The 19,648-nt window shown below is 43.2% G+C and overlaps 1 protein-coding gene across 1 annotated transcript in view; it reads right to left on the bottom strand.

The window, feature by feature from the left end:
* Positions 1 to 7,769, bottom strand: part of LOC141131694 (protein tyrosine phosphatase domain-containing protein 1-like) — an 88,374-nt gene extending 80,605 nt beyond the window's left edge. The window contains exons 1-2 of the mRNA XM_073619256.1: positions 7,676 to 7,769; positions 2,967 to 3,103 (exon numbers count right to left, since the gene is read on the bottom strand). The gene's annotated coding sequence lies outside the window, so the exon portion shown is untranslated. The remainder of the gene's footprint in view (positions 1 to 2,966; positions 3,104 to 7,675) is intronic.
* Positions 7,770 to 19,648: the final 11,879 nt, after the last annotated feature.

A 19,648-nucleotide genomic window follows, 5' to 3' on the forward strand; every position in this document is an offset into this window, starting at 1 on the left:
GAGAGCCTTTAAAACAGGAAATCTAAAGCTTCACCTGCTGGTTCAAAAACAGAAAGTAAAATATTAAAGCAGAATTGAAGGTATTTTACAACAGCTTGCAAGCAGGCAGGCTATTATCACAGAAGAAACATGCAGCATCTCATTCATGATAAAGTACACCTACCTGCCTGCTCACAGTCTTCTGCGGCGCCGGCATGTCAATTGAGCTGAGCATGCACACTTCAGCTTACATCACCAGAACAGTCCCTGTGGGCCGCAATGACTGACTAATGCACACGGCAGGAGTTAGACATGTGCGATCCATTTCATTATGGATCAAGATTCAGGCAAAAATGTTGTTATTCGGAGATTTATATGTATCTGAATCTCCAAATCACAATAGTTATGAATTTCAATGAATCCGAAATAAATTATAACAAAACAACAAAAGGAATCTGTATTCATTCGTTTCATTCAGACCTTTTGTTAATGTTTAAAGCATCCGAAAAAATGTAACGACATAACAAATGATCCAAATTGATTCAGATCCATTTTGTATTTATGTTGCATTAAAAGATAGGGTCACGTTTAAAAAAAATAAATTTGCAGGTAAAAAATTTGCATTTATAATTTTTTTTTAACTTGGAGCCTGTAAATGCATTGCATCCGCAAATCAGCAAATCCCTGGTGCCGTGTAGGACTCCTGCAGACTTCTCAGTTTATCTGTCTGCTTGTATCTCATAGGGGCAGGCAGATACCCATTGTCAGGAAAAGATAATGAACTGCCAGAGCACTCAACAGTGCCATACATTGTACATTGACACTAAAGGCTTTTGGGACTTGTAGTTTCCAATTCACATGTGAATGAATGACGTGCCCATCACTGTGCCCATCAATTGAAACCGCTGTGCCATCAAACGCAGCCACTGTGCCCATCAAACACAGCCACTGTGTCCTCAATTGCAGCCACTGTGCCCATCAATTGCAGCCACTGTGCCCATCAAACGCAGCCACTGTGCCCATCAAACACAGCCACTGTGTCCTCAATTGCAGCCACTGTGCCCATCAATTGCAGCCACTGTGCCCATCAAACGCAGCCACTGTGCCCATCAAACGCAGCCACTGTGCCCATCAAATGCAGCCACTGTGCCATCAAACGTAGCCACTGTGCCATCAAAAGCAGCCACTGTGCCATCAAAAGCAGCCACTGTGTCCATCAATCGTAGCCACTGTGCCCATCAAACGCAGCCACCGTGCCCATCAATTGCAGCCACTGTGCCATCAAACGCAGCCACTGTGCCCATCAATCGCAGCCACTGTGCCCATCAAACGCAGCCACTGTGCCATCAAACGCAGCCACTGTTACATCAAACGCAGCCACTGTCCCCATCAATCGCAGCCACTGTGCCATCAAACACAGCCACTGTGCCCATCTAATGCAGCCATTGTGCCATCAAATGCCGCCACTGTGCCCATCAAATACCGCCACTGTGCCCCATCAAATGCTGCCACTGAGCCCATCAAATGCTGCCACTGTGCCCATCAAAAGTTGCCACTGTGACCCCCCCGCCCGCTTGCCGTCTGCCCGGCACTTAACCTATCTCAGTGGGGCAGCGGGTGACAGCGGCCAGCTGTGTCCTCCATGCGTCTCCTCACCCTCCTCTCCTCCTGATAGGCGTCCAATCACAGTGCCTGTCTTTTCAGCCAATCAGGTGACGGGTAACACACCCGCACTTCCTGATTGGCGGAGAGGCGGTTCAGTGTTAGAATAGTGAATATTCATTCCCTGTTCTAACACATCTGGGTGAACTACGAACGCAATGCTCTGCCCTCGCAGTTTACTTTTTTTTAAGCCTATTAGAACGTATGGCTCTAATCGGGCGCTTCAAAAATACACCCCCACTGCTGGAATTCAGGCGCCATGGCAGCGGCGGCCATGGATAGATTTATGCTATGCATGAATCTATACATTATTCATAGAGGGGGTGGCTGGAGAGAGGGGGCGGTGCCCGTCCACCCTTAATGGACGCACCACCACTGCATGCAACAGGTTTCAAATAGTGCTGAAGCCTGCTAGTAGCTTATTTAAAGTGACAATCAGAGTTCCCACTAGGATCTGTGTTCAACATTTACAAACTGAAGCTGAATGGTACTTTAAAAGCTTCAACAAGGCTTGCTGAAAGCTCTGCAAAAGCTCACTATTCACACTGCTCTCATACAAGCTGAAGCCCATGTGAAACAGACCTTTCAGTGTGAACTTCAGATTTTGAAGTAGGAACCTGTTGTTTACAGACTGAATTGCATTTTCTAAACCAGTTTTTCAACTAAACATTTTGACAACATTTCTGGCTTAAATTATAAGACATTCTTGTGTCCTAATGAACACCCTATACACATCAATACTGTCCTAAGGCACAAATTGTGAGCATATCCTCTGTCTACATATCTTCTGAAATGTAGGGCTTTTGACCTACTGCATTTTTTACTCTGCACTAAATAACTGGTGTGTCATATTTTGTTGTATTAAAGTGTTACTGAACCCACAACAGTAAAATCAATGTGGAACCTAATAGTTTAATCCTCTGCGTTGTGCAAAAAGGCTGTTTGATCCTTTCTTTTCTGATCCTCCCCTTCCTCCACAGTCCCCAATCCATCTGCTGCTGATAATACAGAGCATTGGGGGCCCTCTGCACATGCTCAGTTTGGTGTGTATTTCTAGAGAGATTTTTTTGGGGGATGGGTCACAGCACTGTCCAGAGAGAGGGTCAGGGGTCCTGCAGCCTCATAGGACAGTCAGAGGAGAATGAAAACCCCTCCTACAAGCTTTAACCAGACACTGATAGAAGTCACAAGACTGATATATTCTGCTGATGAGAAAAGGTATCTAGCGGTTTATATTTACTAAAATATTTGCATTTCCATGTTCTGTGGGTTTAGTAACACTTTAATCATCACAACAAGCTCTAATTCATAGCATTTACTTTTACCTTTTTTCCATTAAGACAATCAGCTTTCTTGCCAGTCAATTACTCCAGATCTTCTTAAAATCTGACTTGGACATGGTCAGCCTCATTTGGTGGACTAACAATGTGTAGCTTCAAATCTTTACAGCAAAATGGGAAAACTGAGGAAAAGATTACAAGAAAACCTTGTCATATGTTTGCTCATTTGGTCTTTTTCTACAGACACATACCATTAAACTGAAAAATTGTAAAATACGTATGTCTAAACAAATGTCGGCATCAGACAGCAATAGGATTACTGAGAAAATAGTTATCAGTGATATCTTCGAATATTTTGTTCATTTTTAAAAGCGAACTAATTTTAGGACTAAACTCCACCTGTTACATTTGTCTTTTGTTTATTTATTTTTTTGCAAACGTATCTGCTCAGGACTTTACATCCTAACAGCTCTGATACATTTTGTAGATGGATGGGGGGTCACTGATAGATGGAATTGCATTGTAGGTAATATCTAGCTTTTGTCCAGAGCAGATAAAAGCAGGCTGATGTTTAACCACTTCAGCTCCGGAAGGTTTTACCCCCTTCCTGACCAAGCCATTTTTTGCGATACGGCACTGTATTGCATTAACTAACTATTGCACTGTCGTGCAAAATTGTACCCAAATAAAATTGATGTCATTTTTTTTTTCCACAAATAGAGCTTTCTTTTGGTGGTATTTGATCACCTCTCTGGTTTTTATTTTTTGCGCTATAAACAAAAAATGACTTACAACTTTGAAAAAAAACCCAATACTTTTTACTTTCTGCTATAAAACACATCCAATAAAAAAATGTAAAAAATCTAATTTCTTCAACAATTTAGGCCAATATATATTGTGCTACATATTTTTGGTAAACAAAAATCCCAATAAGCATATATTGATTGTTTTATGCAAATGTTATAGCGTCTACAAACTATGGGATAGATTTATGGACTTTTTTTGTGTGGTTTTACTAGTAATGGCGGCGATCAGCGATTTTTAGCAGGACTTCGACATTGAGGCAGATAAATCTGACACTAAGCAACACTTTTTGGGGACCAGTGACACCAATACAGTGATAAGTGCTAAAACAAATGACACTTGCAGAGAAGGGGTTAACATATGGGGCAATCAAAGGGTTAACTGTGTTCCCTGGGAGTGTTTTCTAACTGTGTGGGGGATAGCTTAACTGAAGAAAGACAGAGATCCGTGTTCCTGCTTAGCAGAAACACAGGATCTCTGTCCTCCTTACTAGCAGAACGGCGATCTGCCTTGTTTACATAGGCAGACCGCCGATCTGCCTCTCTTCAAACGATCGCTGTGTTCTCAGCGGACATGGCATCTGCTCGACCCGCTGATTGGCTCTCGCTGTGTCCAATCACAGTGGGAGTGGGTCTCCAGCGGCACGTGCGCCCCCGAGACCCTGAAGATGGAATTACATACAGGTCTGTGATTTTGCGCTCAAGGACCGCCCTGCCACAGTATATGTACATAGGGTGGTCCTTAAGCGGTTTTAAAAGACCTAAAATATTATATAGGCAAAATCTTTTTTTCATTTTGGATAGATTGATGGAAGAGTTAGCTTCTCTGTCAGGTTTTTACTGCTCCACAAGAAAACTCGGTCCTAATTAGGGATAAGCCAGTGGTTTAGTCCTAGATGCAGTCCAAACTTTGACTCTTTAGCCAATTCAGCCCCTTGTTTGGCCATGGGTTAGGGTTTTGGGGTACAATCATGTGAATAACAATATTTTTGTGGTTTTTGTTTTTTTGTTTATGAGTTTTTGTGGGACACTTGAAGCTCTTTATTTATTGCGGATTCCAGTCCAGGTATTTATTGTTGCCTGTGTCCCCATCAGGGAGGTTCACCCATCTATGTGTACTATGACAACGGGGATAGTTGTCTTTAAGGGGAATTTTTTTCCCTTTGATATATTTTCTCTCACTTCTTGCTACACCTCTGGGATAAGTGGAAATATCCCAACTGGTACACAGGCAGTAAAAAATAAACCCTTCTAACCATTCCCTACTCTACTCAAAACTAAAAATAAAAAAAGTATTTAGTGCCATAGGTCATTAACAGTGAAGAACATTACTTTATCTTCCCAACAAGTACATAAATTATCATCATTAACATTAAAATATTAGCTTTTTTTCTTGGTGTTTTCTGTGGTTTCTGCAGTATTGCTTTTAAGCCAATTAGTAAATATAAATCATATACCGTACATATTAAAGAGTGATTAAACAGGAGTATTAGAGACATACAGTACAGTAAGACTAATTTCTGTAGATTCTCTAACTATTGTTAAAGATAAATGCCATCCTTAGGTTTAACATAGACTGTAAGATATCTATTGAACAGAAAACAACTGGTACCTTTTAGGAGCATGCACAATCATTGATTGTATCTCCTTCCTTCTAAAATAATCCGAGGTTCCCTGTGTGAGGGAATCCCAGTTAAAATTACTCCCTACTAAAACTAGCTGGGGCATTAGATATTGGTTTGATTCAGGTAGCCATGAATAGGCAAATTTCTCACTGAAAACATCAAATCGTTAAATGTCTATCCGCTCATGAATGATTTATGCACTGTTTAGACCCACCATGATCCTCTCACCTATTCAATTGACAAAAGAACTTAATGCATTCAAGGAAAAATCTCTTTCCTTTTTCCATAGAAACAACTGGCCATTAGCTCAACAAAATTTTAGAAAAAAAAAAAAAAATCACTGACACATGCAATATTTTATTATTGCACCTCTGTACAGCCAAGTCTTGTCAGTTAGGGCAACTGTGGCCAGCCTAATGATTCCTATTCTAGAAAAAAGTTGAGAACCACTCACAAGTTCTGTATTTTGGCTTTGCAGAAAACTGCATAACATATCAATCAGAAGAGCTTGCACTATTAATAAAATACAATTTTCTGTAAAAAAAAAAAAAAAAAAAATGAAATATAAGCATAATATCATAAATGATATTGAATTGTATTAAATACACAATACACGCTATTACAGTATACACAAAACTAAATATGGAGCAGACTAGGTTGTGGAAGTGTATGCAAGGCCAAAACTTTTTTTTTTTGGTTGTGAATAGAGAGAAGGGTTAAATCCCTGTCAGTTTATTTTTTGCTGTTTACATCTCATTAGGAAGATTTCCCTGCACCTCCTGCACCCCGAGGCACAACAGAAGGCGAGCGGGAAAACTAATTAAAGTGAGGGGAATTCCACTAGAACAGGTTTCCCACTGGAAGATATACACTCACCTCTTGTTCTGGGGAAAACTCTAAAATGTAGAATTTCCCTTTACTTTCTATTCTAGTGATGAATGCACTAACAGAAAAAGAAATGGTGCCCATACACTAGACGAAAGATCGTTCAAGAATCTGTCATTTGGACAGTCGAAGGTAAAATCGAAGGTAAAGTTTGGAAACCTTTTGCCAAACGAATGATAAATTGAAAGGTTAATGTGTTTCTCTCCCGTTAAAAATTGAACTGTTGGTACAGTGCATATGTGACCCAGAGGCAAAAAACGAACGAGAAACAGATTCATTTTTGTCCATTAAGTGATTTATCATTCGAAATCTGTTCATCACATGATGACAATATCGTTTGCTCCCACAACCACGTGTTCGTTTATCGAAAACGTGTTCGAAGGATCGAAATATCTTGTTTGTCTATTGTATGGATTCTGACCAAATCCTTTTGGGTGAGGAGCACCCCACTCCCTCATTAAGTACCTCTCATTAGTGTCCACTTGTGTCATGGATGGAGACCTCAAGATTCTCCCATTTAGAAGAGTGTATTGCTCTCATGGTTCAGAGGAGCAGGATTTGTGTAGGACCCACTAATCATGGGGTACTTTGTCAGTAAGTGGGATTAGCACCATATAGCAATATGGTGTGACCAAATCCCCATATTTTTTAATAATTTTTGTTGAAAATGTTTAGGTCTTTTAAACTAGCCTTGCTGGAGGTAAATGTCTTTTTTGTATGTGTGCGCTGTAATATTTTCTTCTACTGTATGGTCTTATGGCTGAACCATATTTAATGTATCTTTTAGGGTGTGCCCCCCAAATATCTTGTTTGTCTACCTAGCGGGCACGCAGACATCAATCAAAACTTGACAAGGGGTCAAGATTATTATATCTGACCCTGCATTTAGAATTCTGGTCAATCATTTTACAACTAAAAACACCAAACTATTTCTTCCAAATGGAGAAACAACATAGTTGCATGGTCCATAATATGATAACCTATTACAGAAAATAGATCAATGAATAGCAAACATTACAATTCAAAATCAATGCAAAATCAGGCTCACTTCTGCATAGAGACCAATCAGCTTCCAGGTTTTATTGCCAAAGTTTAATTGAACAAGCTGAGGTAAGAAGGTGATTGGTTACCCTGCACAGCTGCACCAGATTCTGAATGCACCAGCATTAGTAAATCTACCCCTTTGCCTTGTTAGGCCTTCATTAACATCTGGTGACTGTATTGGTTTTTAGATTGTAATTGGTATTTTCCAAAGAAGGTTTAAAATGGGGTGCTGTAGGTAACACTTTTTTAATGTAAGACAAGTTAAAAAATAGTGGCTTATTTTTCTTTGTATCTAGATGGTAGAGAATGAAAAGCAGAATATGACTTTTTGCTGTGGACAAGATAGATAGGACAAATATTACACAAAGGTAAATAGGACTCATCAATGGTACTCTACCTTGTGTGTAGTGAGCTCAGTGTTGGTAACGTCTCCATCGTAGCTGTTCTTCACAGAGAATTACTTCTTCCAGCTGGCCTCATGCATTTCAGCCTGCTTGTTGTAATCTCCTTAGTGTAATACATTAGTCTTTATTTTCAGCCGCTTAGTGTTCCCATTACCAACACTCCAGTTATTTATTTTAAAGCCTAAAATAGAATATTAACTGATACAATGTACTGTAGTAAGTAAAATGCTTTTTCATGATAAACCTGTAGTGTTGCACATCCACAAGCTGTCTTACTGAACATTACTTTGGTTTAACATTTAAAACTAGGAAATGTGTACAAACTGCCAGACTAGTACAATGTAATTACATTCCTGGTCTTCCCAGTTCTTCTAGACATAATCCTGCCAGAGTAAAAGGATACTGGCAATTAACTGCTTTGTGATCTAAATTATGATGTATTTAATAATGGCTTTAAAAAACACAGGATAGTAATAAGATTGTTACTATCAAGTGCAAACCTGGAAAATGTGTGCATGCACTTGAGTCAGTCAGTCAAAATAGGATAAATTGGAAGAAATTTAGAAACTGAATGAAGCAAAGAGATCCTGTAATATTTTCTCCTGTTTACAGCGTGAGACTTAGGCCTAGATCACACTAGATGTGACTTGAGTCGCACAGAATAGTATGACAATGGAATGTTTTCAATGGTGCCCATTCACATCAATGTAGCACAGCGGAAAGCATTTTTGAAAAAAGGTCTAGTGCTACTTTGGTGCAGTTGCAGTGCAATTTTGGCCAGGGACGTGCAGTCAGGGGAGGCAGGTGAGGCAGAGCCTCACCTGCCATGAACATTAAAAAAGAAAAAAGAGCTTTGAGGGTCATAGCTCAGAGACCTGAGGTCACAGAGACCCCAAATGGGCCTCTCCTCACTTCTTATCAGAGGCACTGAGCTCAATGGACAGCTTGGAGTCTTGGACCTGTGATAAAATACCATTAGCCCCAGCTGTCTAATAAAAATGCTGCAGTGGAGGCACGCCTCTCACTGCAGTGTCATAGAAGGGGCATGTGTCTAAAAGACAAATGCTCCCTTCCAGCCCAGCCCTCTTAACTACAAGGGAATACATGGGTTTATGGGTATAAAATTTACCCACAATCCCATGTTTTTCTCACACAGTTAAGAGGGAGAATAAGAATCAATCTGCTGCTGTTGAAAAGGCACTGTTATAATCAAGCTAAATCATATATTATTATGCTACATGTTATAACATAATAATTTATTATAAATCTATTTACTGTGAAATTGCTGGTTTGAAGTTATAACTTCAAACTTCAGTAATTTGTCCGTTAAGCCACCTGCTTGAGTACAGTTTTTGAAAATATAGTAAATTACCTAAGACAATATATAATAATTATTTGTATATTACTTATGGTAATTAACCCCTTGCCACCCAAGCCAATTCTGACACTTGTCTCCCAATAATCTGCTGGTTCTGCTAGAAAATTACTTAGAACCCCCAAACATTATATATTCTTTTAGCAGACACGCTAGGGAATAAAATGGTGGTTGTTGCAACTTTGTATGTTACACGGTATTTGTGCAGCAATTTTTGGAACGCATTTTTTTTTTCATGAATATAGAAAAAAAACTATTAAAGATAACCCAATTTTTTTGTATAATGTGAAAGATGATGTTACGCCAAGTAAATAGATATCTAACATGTCACACTTTAAAATTGCGCACAGTCGTGAAATGGTGCCAAGCTTCAGTACTTAAAAATCTCCATAGGTGACACTTTACATTTTTTTTACAGATTACATGTTTAGAGTTACAGAGGAGGTCTAGTGCTAGAATTATTGCTCTTGCTTTAACGATTGCGGCGTATGTAACCTGTGTGTATCTGTCCGGTACGTCCCTATTCATAGTTTCAGGTACGATTTCAGTCCGAATTTTTGGCTGAATTCGGACCTGAAATGGACCAGAAGACACAAAGGAACCCTGTGCAATTTGCACCGGAGCTGCTCCAGAGATGTGTGAACCGGCTCCATAGAGAGCCGTTCACAATCTCCTGACATGCGAATTGGATGCGGTAAATCGCATCCAATTCGCAATAGTGTGAACCCAGCCTAAATGTAGAGGAGTATTGTTCTGTGGTAATTATTATTCATTTTTACCAATTGTTCTGTGGTAATGGGATACCTGAGTAAGTGTGTAGCAGATGTAACCACATTAAAAAGTGTATTAGATCAGGGTTGGATAACTAACAATTTGCCTTTAGGCTCGATTCACATCTATGCATGTTTCTATTGAGCGTTTCTGCAGTGCTTTTTGCTGTGCTTTTTGCATTTTTGAACATGCAATTTTGCTGTGATTTGCGTTGTTTATGAAGGGGGGGGTTTGGCAAATTTGTTGTTGGGCAGATTAAAAAACACAAAACACAAATTGCGGCAAAATCACGGTAAAAACACTGTAAAATCACACTACATGCTTTTCTGCAGCTTCTTTGAAGTCTCTTGAACCAAAAACACAGAAAGGCACAAAAATGCATTGATGTGAAAGTGTTCCAGAGGAACACATGTTAAAAATAATGTCCTGCGTTTCTGCAAAAAACATGTAAAAACATTGGTGTGAATAGAGCCTAAGAGCCAATCTGTCCACAGAAAATGCTATTGCATTAGCCTTACAGCCATGATTTTAGTTCAGCATTTATTATGTAGCACCCTTCCAGATTGGCTGCTAGGTTTGGTTAGGCCAATTTTAGTTCTGTGGCTTGCCTGTAATCAGCAGAGCAGCAATCATAAGCTGCTCTGGGCTCTGCAGGCTGTGAGTTTTATTGCTTACCCTGTTTTCTGGAGGCTTTCAGAATGTAGAGGGTGGGAGAGTCAAATGAGAAGCCTGAATATTTATGCTGCTCCAGCCAATCCCTGAGGAGGTGTGCCCAGATGGTGGTTGGGGAGTGTATAGTTATTTTGAGCCTCAAAAAGCAAGGTGCTTCCCCAGGATGAGAGATTCCCAGCCAGAATGGCAGCTGCCCTTCCTGAAAGTCCAGCTGAAGATCTGGTCTATTTTATCAAGGTTTCAGCTGTGCATTACTGGGGGGACTTTCCTGCTGCTAAGTCTTTTGAGACCTGGAAGTGGGGTTTCACTGAGAATCTGGTTTGGAGGCTCCACTGAGAAACTGTCTGCCTAAGTCTAGAGGGAGACATCCAAGTCCCAGGGACACTGTGCATACAGACCTGAAAGAGGAATCCTAGTGACTGTTGCTGCTGTTAACCCCTGATGAACTAAGTTTAAGGCTTGTCTGGCCTGGAACATTGCTAATGGTGTCCCAGTGCTATTTACTTTATGTCCTATGGCTCAGGGGACTGTGTTACGAAGTAGCTGCAAAAAAGGAAGTGTCCTCACATTCCTCTTCAATGTTCTGGAGTATCCCACAGCTTCTTTAGGCCCCATTCAAGTTATTCTGCAATAAACCTTTACAAAAAGGCAACCCATAGACTGTTTTCTGAGCCAGAGGAGTGAATGTTGCTGTTTTCCTGGCTGCCGCTGCAAGTGCCATTGAATGTATTTGTGGGGTGCCATTGAGGACTCCACTGGGGACGCCTGATGTAAGGAGGGACTCTGCTGGGGACGCCTGATGTAAGGAGGGACTCCGCTGGGGATGCCTGATGTAAGGAGACTCCGCTGCCTGGGGACACCTGATGTAAGAAGGCATTCTGCTGGGGAGGCCTGATGTAAGGAGGGACTCTGCTGGGGACACCTGATGTAAGGAGGGACTCTGCTGGAGATGCCTGATGTAAGGAGGGACTCTGCTGGAGATGCCTGATGTAAGGAGGGACTCTGCTGGGGATGCCTGATGTAAGGAGGGACTCCGCTGGGGACACCTGATGTAAGGAGGCACTCTGCTGGGGACGCCTGATGTAAGGAGGCACTCCGCTGGGGATGCCTGATATAACGAGGCACTCCGCTGGGGATGCCTGATGTAAGGAGGGACTCCCCAGGGAACGCCTGATGTAAGGCGGGACTCCGCTGGGGGACACGCATGTCCCGAACGTGAAGCACCGCCCGCTGGTCTGACCCGGAAGTAACGATTGTCTGTGCACGCCGCTGAATGCTGTCCCCGTCATCCGGAAGCCCTGTATACCAGCAGTGTGGCCGGAGGAACGAAAGGATCGCGGACACACGTCAATAATAACATCATTGGACCTCCTCTTCACCCGGCAGTCAGAGCGAATGACATGCCCATTCCCATTACACCTTTGTGAGTGAATTTTAATATACCTTTCATTTACATTAAAATACTTGCATACTGCACTTAGAGGGCACTGTTCTTTTTGTTCTTTCTGCACTCCGCTGGGGACGCCTGATGTAAGGAGGCACTCCGTTGGGAACGCCTGATGTAAGGAGGGACTTCGCTGAGGACGCCTGATGTAAGGAGGGACTCCAATGGGGACGCCTGATGTAAGGAGGGACTCCGCTGGGGACGCCTGATGTAAGGAGGGACTCCGCTGGGGACGCCTGATGTAAGGAGGGACTTCTCTGGGGACGCCTGATGTAAGGAGGGACTCTGCTGGGGAGGCCTGATGTAAGGAGGCATTTCGTTGGGGATGCCTGATGTAAGGAGGGACTCCGCAGGGGACGCCTGATGTAAGGAGGGACTCCGCTGGGGACGCCTGATGTAAGGAGGGACTCCGCTAGGGACGCCTGATGTAAGGAGGGACTCCGCTGGGGACGCCTGATGTAAGGAGGGACTCCGCTGGGGACACCTGATGTAAGGAGGGACTCCACTGGGGACACCTGATGGCATCTGGTGCCAGGCGACGTGACAAGTGACACACTCACAGCTCCCACTAATTCTGTATTATGGTGAGTTGAACGATTTCATTTTATATTACAATGTAATAATAGAAATAATGCGCTTCAATCATCCTGACACCATAACAAACATGATTGAAGCACCAACACCAGGTGTTTGGAATATCTTTATTTGCTGATTGTTAAACTTTCTGACATACACATATTTCTATTGTGGTGTAGGATCTGGGCCTGCTGTCCGCCCATCCCTCTTTCTTTCCTTCCTTCTCTCTTCTTTCCTCCCTATCTCTTTCTTTCTTTCTCCCTCCATCCCTCGTTCATCTCGGGCTCGGACCACACACCCTTGAGCCACGCCCTCTTTAAGCCATGCCCGCTATTTCATTTAAACCACGCCCACTGTTTGCAGCGACGAGCTACGCGCACCGCATTTTCCTTTTCTTTCTACACCACGCCTTCAAATTAATGCCCCGCCCCTATTTATTATAAGACTTCACCTACAGACAAAAAAGTGTCCCTATGATTTTTTTACAATGTTGGCAACTATGCAACATGTAGTCCTACTAGAGCACGTGGCTCTCTTTTGGGTCACCTGCTGGGATTCTCCCTGGACTAGGAACCTACAATCACTAGATTCATGCTGAATGGACTTTGCTTCTCTGAAAGGCAAGAATCTGGACAGCCTGCATTAGTTAGTTAGGGCTGGATTATTATTATTATACAGGATTTATATAGTGCCAAAAGTTTGCACAGAGCTTTAGAACATGAGGGCAGACAGTACACTTACAATACAAATCAATACAGGAGGGATCAGAGGGCCCTGCTTGTTAGAGCTTACAATCTAGAAGGGAGGGTCAAGTGGTAACAAAAGGTAATAACTGTGGGGGATGAGCTGATGGAAAAAATGAAAATACAGTGGTTAGGTGTGGGTAGGGTAGGCTTCTCTGAAGAGAAGGGTTTTCAGGGATCGTCTAAAAGCTAATAAACTAGGGGATAAGCAGACAGATTGGGGTAGGGCATTTCATAGGATTGGAGAGGCTTTGGAAAAGTCCTGGAGGCGAGCGTGGGAGGAGGTGACGAGGGAGCTAGAGAGCAGGAGGTCTTGAGAGGAATGAAGAGAACGAGTAGGTTGGTATTTAGAGACTAAGCTAGTGATGTAGCTGGGGGCAAAATTGTGGATGGCTTTGTACGTAGTTGTTAGAATTTTGAATTTACTTATTTGGCTGAGTGGAAGCCAGTGGAGGGATTGACAGAGAGGAGTGGCAGACACAGAGCGATTGGTAAGGTGGATGAGTCTGGCAGCGGCATTCATGATGGATTGAAGAGGTGATAGACTGTGTAGAGGTAAGCCAATGAGAAGGGAGTTGCAGTAGTCGAGGCGAGAGATGACCAGCGAGTGAATTAAGAACTTTGTTGTGTCATTGGTTAGAAAGGGGCGTATTTTGGAGATGTTGCGGAGGTTGAGGCGGCAGGATTTAGACAGTGGATGCTGTTTCTTGTGTACTGTGCTGTTGAACTGTGTTTGATGAATCTTCAGTAAAGCTGTTTCACGCCTGGTCTGAAGTTATTCAAGGGGTGCATGGTGATACATGGCTTGTCAGAGGAACAGGGCCTGTAAAGCACACATGTGGTATAAAGCAAGGCCACTAAAAAGGGTTAACTCGGCAGAGGATTTGGAGTTGGAGAGCAGTTGTCATGGGTAACCAAGAGCTGGTGAGAAGTGTACAGCAGCCAGGCTTCATGAGTGGTACCTGACGATGGGGACAGGTCCTCCGGTAGCGAGGGTGGTCAAGGTTCTGGTTCCCTCCCAAGCGGTCAGTTCCTACAAAGTAAATGGTATCGAACTTGTTTTTTTTTTTTTTTTTGACACAGGGACTGAACCTGGGGTACGGAGACCCCATATACCTGGCTAAATGGTACGGGAGAGTGTAAGGAGTTAATATTGAGCATGCAGGATGCCCACGCTAGTGCTGGGTGAGATCCCATTCTGTCGCTGGGAATGAGGTGGCACAGGTAAGCTGGACTGGTGGAGAGGGCATGGGCTCAGCAATGTACATGAAAAAGGTACCCCCACTTGCACGGGTGAGTAGGCCCTGCCCACACACTAGTGGAAGAAGAACCTGGAACACAACTCAGTGGCCCTTGCAGAGGTAGCGCTACAAATACAATCTTACCGAACAAATTTTTGCTAACTTAAATTCGCTGGGGTTAAGCACAATCATTTGTAATTGGATTTTAAATTTCCTGGCCAATTTCCTGGCCAATAATCAGCAGAGGGTAAAGGTTAATTGTTCCGTAGGTGTACCTTAGTACAGGGTTGCCACAAGGATGTGTGCTAAGCCCATTTGTGTTTACTGTATATACTTAAGGGCTGAAAAGCTTTTTTGTTCAACAGATGAGCTAATGTCATGCAGCGTATACATGAGATAAGGTGAGGACATCACCAGTGGGCCAGCATGAACAAGAAAGAAGAAGTTGGCCGCTGATGATGTCTTTTTGTTAAATGGTGACGCAGGGGCAACCATGGAGACTTGGAAACCAAGGTAAGATGGAGGTTAGTACCTATTACTTATGCAGCACTGACTCACAGTGGAGCTGCTGGTTTAAGCGGGTCTGTTACCTTCACTCTGCTTCCCTCTGTTTCACCGGCACCGGGTCTAGGGTTCCGTTGAGTTTACTCCCGGACAACACACGCACCAACACTGGAGTATGTTTTCAATGCTTTATTAAAACAAACGACTTAGGAAGTAGCAGGAAAGAGGCAGAAAGGAAACTTGCAGAAGAAACTCAAATATTCTCTGGTAGGGTTCTCTTGACAAAATGTCCTGGTAGAATTCAAATACTATACGGAATGCGCTCCCCTCGTGGGACACACTCCTTACTCGTCTGGATAGGCCTCTCTCACCGGTCTAGCAGCCAGCACGCAGCACAAATCAAAGTCTCTGCCACAGACTTGTTTGGGAACAAAATCCGTACGATCCTCTGCCACAGGATGTATAGGTTTTTCTGTAGTGAAAGTCAGTCACAGTGCTTGAACCTTTAAGCCGAGCCGGCAACACTATGCTGTATAGTTACTTTTGGATACGTCCTCCAACCGAGTCACCAGGCCCCTCTATAGACCAGCACGCTGCGTGATCTCTCCAAGATGGGTCCTCCCCTGGGATCTCCTTGGTTGTCACACAGGACCGACAGCTCAGGACCATTCCTCGGCCGCGGTGGTAGGCTCCAGACAAGCCTCTGGACCCACCCCTGCGCCGCTGTATCGTGAGCCTCCCGAATGGAGGACCACGAGGTAGCTCCTTAACGCATACCTGTCGGCCAGGAGGGCCAGCAGGTGGCTGTAAAATGAACCCCAAAATATGGCGTCTGTCCCATAAATACCCTCGCTCAGAATGCAACTCGGAGGACCACCCCCACCGAGCGTGCCTCCGGGACAGAGGAGCAACCATACGCTTCAACATGTTGCCTTTTCAACCCTGACCAGTGACAACAGCGACACCCACCGGCCAGCACGGAAACACACACAACTTAGCCAAGCTAGAACAGAGGCAAACTTTAACTTTCCTAACGCACAATTTACTAAATTTACCTAACATGCGGTAGATTGCAAATCTACAGCGCTACACTTACATTATTCGTTTTATTAAATACATTGTATTCATGTAGTCAGCTTTATTGTAAAAGAGTGGGGAGGCCTATATTAAACTGGGATTTAAAGTAATGTTCTCCTAAAAGAACTATAGAGGCTGCAAATGATAGCCTAGTTCTGAAAATGCTAGCTGCCTAGCTGTTATGACGACCTTCTGCTCCTTCAAAAGTCACCAAATGGAACAAGTGTGAATAAGACATTCTTATTTGCATACCTATTTTGGGCTCATATTTTTAAAGGAAGAGGTGTCTGCATTACAGCTAACTAGCATTTACAAAATGAAATGTTAGCAAGGATAGCCTCCATGTTTCTCCCAGGAAAGGTTTGATTAGAGACTACATTTCATTCCTCACATCTGAAATACATCTCTATAGATCTCTCCCCTTGATGATGTCTGTTCGGTGACAAAACATGTTGGGCATGGCCTGGCCAGTGACGACATCATGCCTGCAGGTAATTGCAGCAGTGCTCTCTAAGCCCAGTCTCTCTATTGTTAATGTGAGTGTTATTCTTTTATTAAACAATATTGAATTATACAGTATCACTGGCCTGGCTTTTTTTCATCGCTCTGTGTTTGGGATGAGTGAGTTCCTTACATACCAGTGATGGCCCTGGAGGAGTATTGTTGATTACGGTCGTGTAAGGGTTCTGAAGCCTCTGAAGCTGCTGACCCCTGAGGCAGCCTGTGGACTGCATAGGTGTTCTCTGAGGTCTCACCTTACAGGATTTGGTCTAGAGAAGGTCTCCCTCTCTGGGGTGTGTCTGGAGGAAGCTGGAAATTGTGCAGCTGTCCTGGGGACTTCTGAGTACTGACCCTGAGTTGTGATCCTGTCAGGAACCATGAATCAGACAGGAATGCAGTAAAAAAATGCACCTTTTATTTTAATGGTAAAAATGGTACAGATCAGTAAACATAGTCAAAACAATAACCTAGGGATCGGTAACCAAAGTGGGTAGTCAGACAGGCCAGTAATCAGGAAATTATAGATCAGCATAGTCGGAGGCAGATGAACAGGATCAGGAACCAGAAGGGACATCAGCCGGGCAAAGTCTTTCACAGGAATACATTGAGGAGGGGGTACTAAACACATTGAGAAGGAAGCTGCTAAAAGCCCAGCCCTGACAGATCCCTGGTGACTGTGTGCTTTTGGAATGTAAGTGCCAGGGGTAGCTATGGACTGAGACAGCTCTCAGAGGATTTCAGAGTACTAGCCATTCCCCTGTGTCCAGAGCAGAATGGGAGCCTGGGGAAAATTGTCCTGCTTTTACTGTGCAGTAGGGATGAGCCGAAAAAACCCCAGGTTCGGTGCGCAGCAGAACATGCGAACAGGCAAAAAATTTGTGGGAACACCATTAAAGTTTATGGGACACGAACATGAAATATAAAAAGTGCTCATTTTAAAGGCTTATATGCAAGTTATTGCCCCAGGGGACATGTATCCATGCAAAAAAAAAGTTTTAAAAAAGGCCATTTTTTCAGGAGCACTGATTTTAATAATGCTTAAAGTGAAACAATAAAAATGAAATATTCCTTTAAATATTGTGCCTTGGGGGGGGGGGGTCCCCTTAGTCTGCCTGTAGAGTAGCACATTTTTCCCATACAGTCTCGTAGCAAAATGACATTTCTAAAGGAAAAAATGTCATTTAAAATTGCTCGTGACTGTAATGTATTGCTGGATCCTAGCAATATACATAAAAAAATCATTGAAAAAAATGGCGTGGGTTCCCCTCAGTCCATTACCAGGCCCTTTGGGTCTGATATGGATATTAAGGGGAACCCCATGCCAAACAAAAAAAAATGGTGTAGGGTCCCCTCCAAAATCCATACCAAGCCCTTCAGGTTTGGTATGGATATTAAAGGGAACCCCTGGACAAAATAAAAGAATGGTGTGGGGGTCCCCCCCCAAAATCCATACCAGGCCCTTCAGGTGTGGTATGGACTTTAAGGGGAACCCTATGTCAAAATAAAAAAATTGGGTGGGGGTCCCCCCAAAATTCATACCAGATCCTTATCCAAGCATGCAATCTGGCAGGCCGCAGGAAAAGGGGAATGAGAGAGCGGCCCCCCTCCTGAACCATACCAGGCCACATGTCCCCCCCTAAGCACCTTGTCCCCATGTTGATGGGGACAAGGGCCTCATCCCCACAACCCGTGGTTGTGGGGGTCTGTGGGTGGGGGGCTTATCAGAATCTGGAAGCCCCCTTTAACAAGGGGGTCTACCGACCTACCGCCCAGTCTCCTCCCCTAGTCAGTCCCATCCCCCCCCTACAGTTAGAGTAACACCTAGGGAACACAGTTAACCCCTTGATCGCCCCCTAGTATTAACCCCTTCCCTGCCAGTGACATTTATACAGTAATCAGTGGCTATTTTTAGCTCTGATCTCTGTTTAAATGTCAATGGTTCCAAAATACAGGCATACCCCACTTTTAAGTACACAATGGGGTTTATTTACTAAAGCTGGAAAGTGCAAAATCAGGCTCACTTCCACATAGAAACCAATGAGCTTCTAACTCCAGATTGTTCAATTAAGCTTTGGAAATAAAACCTGGAAGCTCATTGGTTTCTATGCAGAAGTGAGCCTGATTGTGCAAACCAATCAATATACGCTTATTGTGATTTTTAGATTCTTATGTAGAAGAATATACATCGGCCTAAACTGATGAAGACTTTTTTTATTATTATTTTTTTGGATATTTATTATAGCAAAAAGTACAAAATATTGTGTTTTTTTTTTCAAAATTGTCGGCCTTTTTTTGTTTATAGCGCAAAAAATAAAAACCGCAGAGGTAATTAAATACCACCAATAGAAAGCTCTATTTGTGGGGAAATAAGGACATAAATTTTGTTTTGGAACAACGTTGCACGACCACGCAATTGTCAGTTAAATTGACGCAGTGCCGTATCGCAAAAAACGGCCTGTCAGGAAGGGGGAAAATCCTTCTGGGGCTGAAGTGGTTAATACAGGAATTGTCCAAAACTGTCTCCTGTCATTTTTACTTTTTTGGTGAATGGGTAAGGGTACAATGTACTCGATACCCATTTACATGGGGGGGCCGGGATCTGAGGGCCCAATTGTTAAAGGGGGCTTCCAGATTTCGATAAGCCCCCTGGCTGCAGACCTCCACAACCACCGGGCAAGGGTTGTGGGGATGAGGCCCTTGTCCCTATCAACATGGGGACAAGGTGCTTTGGGGGGACCCCAAAGCACCCTCCCCAAGTTGAGGGCATGTGGCCTTCTATGGTTCAGGAGGGGGGCACTCTCTCGTCCCCCTCTCTTCCTGCAGACTGCCAGTTTTTTTTTCTATTTTGGCACGGGGTTCCCCTTAAAATCCACACCAGACCTGAAGGGCCTGGTATGGATTTTAGGGGGACCCCCACGCCATTTTTAAAAAAAATTTTGGCGCAGAGTTCCCCTTAACCACTTCAATACACTATATTATATATACTACACTGTCTGAATATAGATTCTACACTGAATATCTAATCTAAGATATATATATATATATATATATATATATATATA

This window comes from Aquarana catesbeiana, linkage group LG03 (genome assembly GCF_042186555.1).
Source record: "Aquarana catesbeiana isolate 2022-GZ linkage group LG03, ASM4218655v1, whole genome shotgun sequence".
Lineage (NCBI taxonomy): Eukaryota > Metazoa > Chordata > Amphibia > Anura > Ranidae > Aquarana > Aquarana catesbeiana.